The 9,329-nt window shown below is 43.3% G+C and overlaps 1 protein-coding gene across 2 annotated transcripts in view; it reads left to right on the top strand.

The window, feature by feature from the left end:
• The first annotated feature begins 1,408 nt into the window (after positions 1-1,408).
• The window catches only part of FAM89A (family with sequence similarity 89 member A), a 30,674-nt gene continuing 22,753 nt past the window's right edge, over positions 1,409-9,329 (top strand). Inside the window, exon 1 of one of the 2 annotated variants that reach the window (XM_089694244.1) lies at positions 1,409-1,680. The gene's annotated coding sequence lies outside the window, so the exon portion shown is untranslated. Of the gene's footprint in view, positions 1,681-1,732; positions 2,101-9,329 lie in introns of those variants that run through there. The other variant, XM_089694245.1, reaches the window with a different exon arrangement.

Here is a 9,329-nt window from a genome sequence, read left to right as displayed (position 1 = left end):
CGTTTCTATGGTGTGACCCGGCCCTTAAAGCGGAACATCCCCTTTTGGGTGGAGCTCCGCTTTAAGGTACTCAATTAGAAACTGTGACTGCGAGCTGTGATAACTTGGTCAGTATGGAAGCCCACAACCTCAGACCACCATGGATGCATACTTGTGGCAGCCAGGCTTTAAAGTTCACTTTTTCTGCCACCACATATATGTGATACTCGCTCTGCAAGAGATTAAGGGCCAGTTCACACTACATGCATTTCAGTTGCTTTTTTTCTGTATCCAAAACGCACAGAAAGTAGGTTATATTATTATTATTATAAAGGATTTATATAGCGCCAACAGTTTGCACAGCACTTTACAAAATGAAGGTAGACATTACAGTTACAATATAATTTGGTACAAGAGGAAACAGAGGGCCCTGCTCATTAGAGCTTACAATCTAGGAATATTGATTGTAAGCTCCAAGGGACAGGGCCCTCCTAACCCTCTTGTATTGAACTGTATTGTTGCTTTATTGTCTCCCATTATATTGTAAAGCGCTGAGCAAACTGTTGGCACTATATAAATCATGTATAATAATAATAATAATATGGTTGTCAATGTCACAGTTCACATCAGTGCTTGCAGTTCGGGTTGCAGAAAAAAAAAGTATGCTGCATTTTTTCTGCAGAGAACTGCACTGGAACGTGGTAAAATGCATAAAAAATGCACTGGAATGCACCAAAACACATAAAAAATGCACATGTCCCTATTTAGGTTGAAGAAAAAGAGAGGGGGGAAATTAACTGCAATGCATAAAAAAAAAAAGTACTGGAACGCATAAAAAACGCATCTAAAAAAAAGGCATCTATAGTGTGATCCAACCCTAAGGGGTTGATTTACTAAATGCAAATAGACTGTGCACTTTGCAAAGTACAGTTGCTCCAGAGCTTGGTAAATGAGCAGAGGCTCTGCTGACTTCAATCCTCCAATCACATACAAGCAAAAATGTTTTTGTTTTCCCTTGCAGGTTGATTGGGTACTCTTTGCAACATTTTCTCATTTACTAAGCTCTGGAGCGACTGCACTTGCAAAGTGCACAGTCTATTTGCCTTTAGTAAATCAACCCTACAGTGTGAATGAGCCTAGAAGCATGTGGTGTGGAGGAGAAGCCCTTGCAGTTTTCCCGTACTGCTGTGTGTTGTTATATTGTCAAAGAAAATATTTATAAATCGACCAAGAATGAATCCTGTGTTGTGTCAGGTAAACATTTGTAGTGACAGCCCTGTATTTGTGGACAGAACTCTCCCTCTGAGTCCATGGAGTAGGGAGAGGACTGCTGGCTGGGTTTTGGAGCTGAGACAGTCCACCCCTCCTCCATGCACCAACAGCCTTCTGCTCAGTCCCCCACCCACTGGAGCTCAGCACACTCCCCTGCCTGCCTCCCTCCCCCATTCCACACACATCAGCAGCTCTCCTTCTACACACATCCCAGACTGGAGGAGTGAGCAGAGACTACACAACCCAGCAGGCAGAGCCCTACAAGTCCAGGGGGACACCAGGGGATGAGGTGAGGGCAGAGGAGGAGAGCTGGATGGAAGAAGGAGGACAAAGAGAACTAAAGAAGGAGAAGACAGCGATCCCCTCCAACCTCAGGATCCCAGACAAAGCCAATCTGTCTGCCTTGCCCAGCTGTGTCCAGGAGGAGCTGTAAGTGTACATCCCAGAATGGCAGCACGCCTGGCTTTGTGTAGGGGATTGAGTTCTAGAATGGCGATTTAGGGGTTTGGTGTCTAGACATGAATCCACGTCCTGGTGACAGCACCCCATCGTCTCATTAACATGAAGGTGGGCTCCAGGTCATTCTAATCCACCCAGTGTCGTCATGAGGATGATGTGGTTCTTCTGGTTCCTGACGTGTCATAAGATGTTCGTTTGAACCCCGGTGACAGTAAACATAAGAAGCACATGTTTAGTTTTCAGGCTGATCCTCCCTCTGTGGGCCAGGAGAAATACAGACAACCTGCTGCCAGGAATTTACAAAGCAATAAAAAGGTCCCGACCATCCGTAAATACAGCACGCCATTCGCATTCCCTGATGTTTACTGCGCTACAACGGGAAACGTTGAGGTACGCTATGGACGATTGGGCTGTGCAGCTTTTAAAGTTTGTCAGAAGCCAAAACTTTTCTTTTTTTTCAGTTTTTTTTAATTTCTCCAGTTTGGGAGATTTTTCTCTGCTTCCTGTTCTGTAGAAACAACAGGAAATGAGGAGAAATCTCAGAAAAGTGAAGGAAATCCCATTGTAAGTGTTCACCTTTTCAAAAAAAGCAAACTAACACTGTACACCCTCCCCCTGTTCCCCACTGTACTTACCTCTGTGGGTGCTGAGCTGTTAGTGCCCATGCAGCAGCTAGGGATTCGAATTCTCCGCTTATTTCCCACTTTTCTCTCTGGAGGACTTCCAGGAGGGATCAGTGTGATGATCTGTGCTGGTGCTGACCAAGCAGAATTGCTCTGATCTGTCCGGAAGCCCTACAGAAAGAAGAGGAAGCAGAGATTTCAAATCCCCAGACCGCTGCATGGGCACGAATAGCTCATCACCCATTGAGGTAAGTACAGTGGGGACCAGGGGGGTGGTAAGGGTATACAGTGTTCCCCTTTTCATTTTTTTTTCTTGTTTTTGTTTCTGAAAACTTGAACTGAAACTTTAAAGTGGTTGTACAGACAGAATGTTTGTTTTACCTTCATGCAATTCTATGCATAAAGGTAAAAAAACCTTCTGCATGCAGCTCCCCTCAGCCCCGCCTTATCTGACCCAATCTCAATTTGCACAAGAGCAGAGACTCTCTCAGCTCTCTCCCTCCTCACTGGCTAGAGTGGAGAGGGATTAGAGTACCTGTCAGCTTTTATTGCTGTCTGTGCCCCTATGAGGGAGATTCGCTCTATTTCTCGTGTTTACCATTATTATCAAAGGTGAAAATAAAAGAAAAAACACATTTTGGGTTGTCTCCAGAAAAATAACAGAGGGAAAATTTTCCAATGGGGACACCTCAAGGAATTCCCTTAATTTGCAGGGATTTCCTCTCGCTTCCTGTTTTGGCTATGGGACAGGAAGTGAAGGTAAATCTCCCCAATGGGACACAGATGGCAGAAAAGAAAACTGACAGGGTATATGACCCTCTCTTACGCTATCCAAAATAAAAAAAAACAAAAAACAAGTTTTGCCCATAGTTCTAAATTAAGCTGGCCATACACTATGTGAATTTCAACCGATGCTTGATGAGCCTGCTGAAATCTGCTCGGTGGGTAATCCTATTAGCCACCTCCTGCCCGGCATCATTCTTTTTGAGAAACTGAAGGAGCTAGGTGAAAAATTTGTGGAAGAGTGCCTACGTCTAATCATCCAATCAGATCAGATATTTTAATAGCCGACGTAAAATTCAATAGCCACAGTGGGAGATTGTCTATCCGGGCTGGAAAGCATGAATGGAGGCCAGGGGCGGACTGACAACTCATGGGGCCCCCGGGCAATAGGGGATCATGGGGCCCCTGTGTCCTTTCCCAAACTCAAAAAAGCCTATGAAAAAGGTACCAGGGGCATCTCATGGGGCCCCCTAATGACCCCGGACCCTCGGGCAGTGCCCGAGTTTCCAAATGGTCAGTCTGCCCCTGATGGAGGCATATGTTGCTTTTTTTTCCCATTTCCATCTGTATGTGCATGGCCAGCTTTAAACAGTTGCCTCTGGAATAAGGGTCCCCTCTCCAAGTTCTGGGGACAACTCAAGGTTTTGGATTTTCACTCATGGTGGCAATGATCAGCAGAATAGTTAGTCTGGGTTCGTACTTATGCGTTTTCCGTTGCATCTTACAGAAATGCACAGCAGTCCATTTAACATGATTTAGACAGTTGTCTCTGGAATGAGGGTCCCCTCTCTTCCAGATCCAGGAAAAACTCAAGGTTTTGGATTTTCACTCATTTTCACTCCTGGTGGCAATGATCAGCAGAACGGTTAGTCTAGGTTCACACCTAAGCGTTTTCCAGAAACAAAAAGCAGTCCATTTAACATGATTTCCTATGGGGCAGGTTCACATCTCTGTGTTTTCACCCGGTGTGTTTTTTGTAAAGGGTCAGGAACTTTTTTAACTGCAAAACGTTGCATTTTTGGTTCTATAGACTTCAATGGATAAGCTGCAGAAAAGCATGTATTGCATTTTTGATGCGTTTAATCCGCACAGCAACAAGTTGGGAAAAAATCAAAACGCATCAAAAATGCATGTGCAAAACGTACCGCTATAAAGCACTGCAGAAACGGATCAAACGCAAACTGCATAGGTGTGAACCAAGCCTTAGAGGGAATCTGCCCATCAGGGACACAGATGGCAATAAAAAGCTGACAGAGGTATGGTATAATGTGCACACTGGTGTGCATGCATCCAGCGATAATTTGTTGCAGAAACATTTTTCTTGTTTAACCATATTTAAACTTAAAAAAACATATTTAACTCTATGTACAACAGAAGTGTCAGTTTCTCAGAATTCAGGAGTATTTCTCTTGAAAGATCAAGGCAGGCAGCAGATGTGTAGTTAGTTACTCTTGTTTGCAGGTAGACTTTTCTGGGTATTTATTTTCATGACCGGGTCAGTGTGAATATCAGGACTGAATAAGGATTGTAAGATTAGCCATATGCAGTATGTCTTGCTTTCCCTCTAATACATCAATATATTCTAAAGCTGGCCTTACACTGCCTCCGTGCCTGGGGGCTGAAACTGCCTCCGTGCCTGGGGGCTGAAAAAAGAAACAGATTTCCTTCATTTACACTATACAGCGCAGACCAAGAGATCAATTTCTCACTGCAGCTGATATATTCTGACAGCCAGCACCAGAGGCTGTCAGAATACCTGAACAGTGGCTACATCTTATTGGATGCAGCCTCTGTTCAGCTGACAATTTTCTACCCGGCTCCTAAAAAAAAAAGCGTATTACTCAGTTCACCTCTGTCAAGCCTAACGATACAGACAGGGGCAGCCACAGCTTGAATTCATGATTAAAGCATTAGCAAACTCCTTTTGTTTCTATTGTGTTTACAGATAAGCCTGTAATAAGGCTTAACTGCAAATTTCTCAGAAACGTGCACTGTTTAGGAGATATTTACTTGTGCAGCAGCCAGTGATGTCACCAGCGCATGCGCACTGCGCTCTCAATGGACAGCATACACAGTCGCTGGCGGCGGCAGCTATTTGTGGCTCTCTGCACAGCCAACGGTTACCTGCGGTGATTACTGCTGGACACAGTGTAATTGCTGGCTGTGAAGAGAGCCGCGAATAGCTGCTGCTGCCAGCGACCTGTCATTATATTGAAGGGGGCCGGTGGCTGCATCTGACCACTGAGGGCCGCAGCAGACAATGCATACTGGCCCTAATTGTTGGTGTGAATGTGGCCTAATTTGCATTAATGGAGGAATGATGCCTATTGCATTGTGCCTCAGCTACCTGAAAACCTGAACAGTGACTGCATATGATAAAGTGCAATGCTGTTCCGCTGATAATTTTCCATCCATGCACGTCCTCATGCACACTGGACGTTTTGATAACACTGGTAACTTTAGCTGTGTAAAGTCACATTAAAAACGTGAGTTTTTTAGCGTTTTGGTATTAGTGTTTAGTGACGTTTTTCCGCATTTGCATTTTTTTAGTGTTTTTATTTTTTGGTCAAACAAATGTCCAAAACCATTTGTGGCGTTTTTACAGCTAAAAAAAACTCCTCTAGAAACCCACTAGTCCTGGGTTTTTTTACCAGCCACAAAACATCCCAGCCAAAAAACGTTGATTACAGTCTATGTGTGCATGGACACACAGGATAACATGCTGGGGGGTTTACTGGCTGTAGAAAAAAAACGTTGAAAGCCAAAAACAGAAACTGTAAAAACGTTGTGTGCATGAGAACTAAGGCTCCATGCACGCTGGGCGTTTTAATAATGCTGGTAGTGTTAGCTGTATAAAGTCGCATTAAAAACATGGCATTTTCAGCAATTTTTACTGTTTTTGCATTTAGCCACGTTTTTCCACTTTTGCGGTTTTTAGCATTTTTCAATGTTTTTTGCTAAAAAAAAAAAAGTCCAAAAATGCCGGTTTGCCATGTTATTCACAGTTAGTGCGTTTTTACAGCTAAAAAACTCCTCTAGAAACCCACTAGTTCTGGGGTTTTTTTCCAGCCAAAAAACGCTGATTAAAGCCTATGTGTGCATGGACACATAGGATAACATGCTGGGGAGTTTACTAGCTGTAGGGGAAAAAAATAGCCAAAGCCAAAAACAGCAGCTGTAAAAACACCCAGTGTGCATGAGGACTGAATCAACTTTTGTTGAGCCAAGTGGTGCTTGCAGGGCAGCCCATGGCTTGTGTTGGCCAGTTTAGCAGTAATCGGACAAAATTTTTTCAAAGTCACATGGAAGGGAAAAACATATGTGTGAACAGGTCCAATAGAAAATAATGGTAATCCTCTTGGTGTTCGTTGACATACAGGGACTTTCCAGGATTGTATAGACAGAAAATAGAAATCCCTTGGCCGGTAAGATGGCTCTCATGTATGAACTTCAAATGTATATTATCTGTTTGCGTGGAGTTCATCATCATTCAGGATATGTTACCGTACCTCTGCTCCTATGGCTGCTGCACTTGAGTTAATCTAACATGACTCCAATTCCTTACAATAAGCAGTGAGTGGTCTGAAAAGGAGCAGTCACCGTCGCTGTAACTGCGTGTCTAGACTTTGAATGGCCTCATCCGAGTAATCACTGTCCACAGCTAGGAGAGAGTATGTAGCAGGGGCAGACTGACAACTCATGGGGCCCCCGGGCAATAGGGGATCATGGGGCCCCTGTGTCCTTGCCCAAACTCAAAAAAAGCATATGAAAAAGGTACCAGGGGCATCTCATGGGGCCCCCTACTGACCCCGGGCCCTCGGCCAGTGCCCAAGTTTCCAAATGGTCAGTCCGCCCCTGGTATGTAGGCTGCAAAAAAGGCCAGCTTGGACCAACCTAATTTATTGTAAGTATAGAGGTATTTCCAGGGTGTTCAGATCAATACTGATGACATATAGCATTATAATGTTTATTCTTTTGTTCTAGTGATGAAACTGTTTTCTGCTAATGTCCTTGTAAGGGCTGGGAGGATTATGACTCAGAAAATATGGTATCGCTTGTTCAACTTCATTTAAAAAAAATTTGGAAAAATCTGTAGGTGTTACTATTTTTGGAAATAATAGATGACCTGGAGCACGTATTAGTCCTCATGCACACTTGACGTTTTTACAGCTGCTGTTTTTGGCTTTTGACATTTTTTTTCTACAGCTAGTAACCCCTCCTGCATGTTATCCTGTGTGTCCATGCACACATAGACTGTAATCAATGTTTTTTGGCTGGAAATAAACTCAGGACTAGTAGGTTTCTAGAGGGGTTTTTTAGCTGTAAAAACACTCTAACGCTGAAAAACTCAGCAAACCGGCGTTTTTGGAAATTTTTTTAGTAAAAAAAATTTTCTTTTTTTTTTTTCAAAAAAACTCAAACCATAAAAAACACAAACGCGGAAACGCCACTAAATGCTAAAAAAAGCTGAAAAACTCACATTTTTAAAGTGACTTTACACAGCTAATGTTACCAGCGTTCTCAAAACGTCCCGTGTGCATGAGGACTTAAAAAAGGGGACCTAAAAGAGAGAAGTTCATTATTAGGGCTTACACTTAAAAGTTTATGTTAAACTGATTTTTTTTTCCACGTTTAATTAGCATGAGTAAAATTTAGGACCTTCTCATGGTGTTACTGCTGTCCGATACAGGTATCGAACCTTGTCCAGTTCAGCAGGACCCGAGCAAATTTTGCTCTATGTGTAGTACTCTCTGCTCAACAGAAGCTGATCATTCAAACTGTCCTGCTGGAAAACCAGCCTTTGATCAGCTTGTCAGTGTATCCTGATGGCAGGAGGGGCTATGCAGGGAGGTTACAGTGCAGTCCCATTCACTTGAATGGATAGGTACACCCCCTGACTGCTGCCTCTGCAGCTAAAGGGGGAGCAGTTGTTGGGGGGGTTAAAAATGCAGGCCCCCCCCCCAACCACTAGTGTGAACAAGGCCTTGCTGATTTCTGAATGGAAGGATCATTCATACCAGTTGATCAGTTTAAGTCAGTGGTTCTCAACCTGTGGGTCGCGACCCCTTTGGGGGTCGAACGACCCTTTCACAGGGGTCCCCTAAGACCATCAGAAAACACATATTTCCGATGTCTAAAGAGCAGCTGCTGTGTTGAAAGCAGCTACTCTGTTAAAAGCAGCTACTGTGTTGAAAGCAGCAGTATTGGAGGTAAAACGACACTCATGAATTATAATTACTGGGTAAATAATTTTATGGTTGGGGGTCATCACAACATGAGGAACTGTATTAAAGGGTCACGGCATTAGGAAGGTTGAGAACCACTGGTTTAAGGGGTATATTTGTGAATCTGACATTTACCAAACATTCACTGCAGGTGAATCTTCCTGCTGTTTGAAGGTGATTCACCATCCGATAACGTTTCACTGCTTTGTAAATATGTTCATATGTGCTGTAATAATAAATGTTGCTGTTTGCATCCCTTTGGATAAGCAATAGCCCTAGGAAGTATCTCAGCAAAATGAACTTCCTATTGTAAAGGGTGCCAGAAATTTCCCTTGTAGTTCAATGAAGACTCTAACAAGCAGGAAACAGAATTTTAGGGAGATTCTGTGTACATACAGTATAAGGAACACTTCCAGAGAGCCAGATTGCAAGAATATGGCTTGTGCACAATATATGACAAATGCCAATTCCAAGTAAGTGTCAGATTTTTGTTTATTCTGAGAAAACAGTGACAATAAAATAACAATAACATATGGAGTTCAAATCAAACACATTTTTTATTTTACAAAAAAATTATAAGTGACAAAGGATTCACATAGCACTACGGGTTATCAAAAGTGACAACACAGTTGGTTTGTACCACCTGATGAGAGAAATAAATGTGACAGTTCAGGCCAAAATGACAGGTTCTTTTGATTGCAATGTTTTTGGCCAATACTACTTACTTTCCCTGCCCCTTCCGCCTACCTGAGTCCCAAGAAGAAAGCCAGTGCTTAGAGCTAAGGACCTTCCCCCACCCCATGTGAGCGTTCTCTCGACTGGTGATTAGCTGCTCTGCATAGTGGATGGAGGAAAAGGAGGACACGTGTTCCTCCCCACCCTGAAGTATGGACAGTTTCCAAAGATGCAGGTTGGCAAACAGGGTAATGGAGAGCAAGAGGAAGGTATCCACTCAAAAGGGGGGTGCTGAATGGGCAGTGACAGGTTT

The sequence above is a fragment of the Staurois parvus genome, unplaced genomic scaffold (assembly GCF_062004578.1).
Source record: "Staurois parvus isolate SC_StPar_1 unplaced genomic scaffold, SC_StPar_1.0 ptg000657l, whole genome shotgun sequence".
Taxonomy (NCBI): domain Eukaryota; kingdom Metazoa; phylum Chordata; class Amphibia; order Anura; family Ranidae; genus Staurois; species Staurois parvus.
Note: the sequence above shows the minus strand (reverse complement) of the source record. Positions and strands in the feature narration are given on the sequence as shown.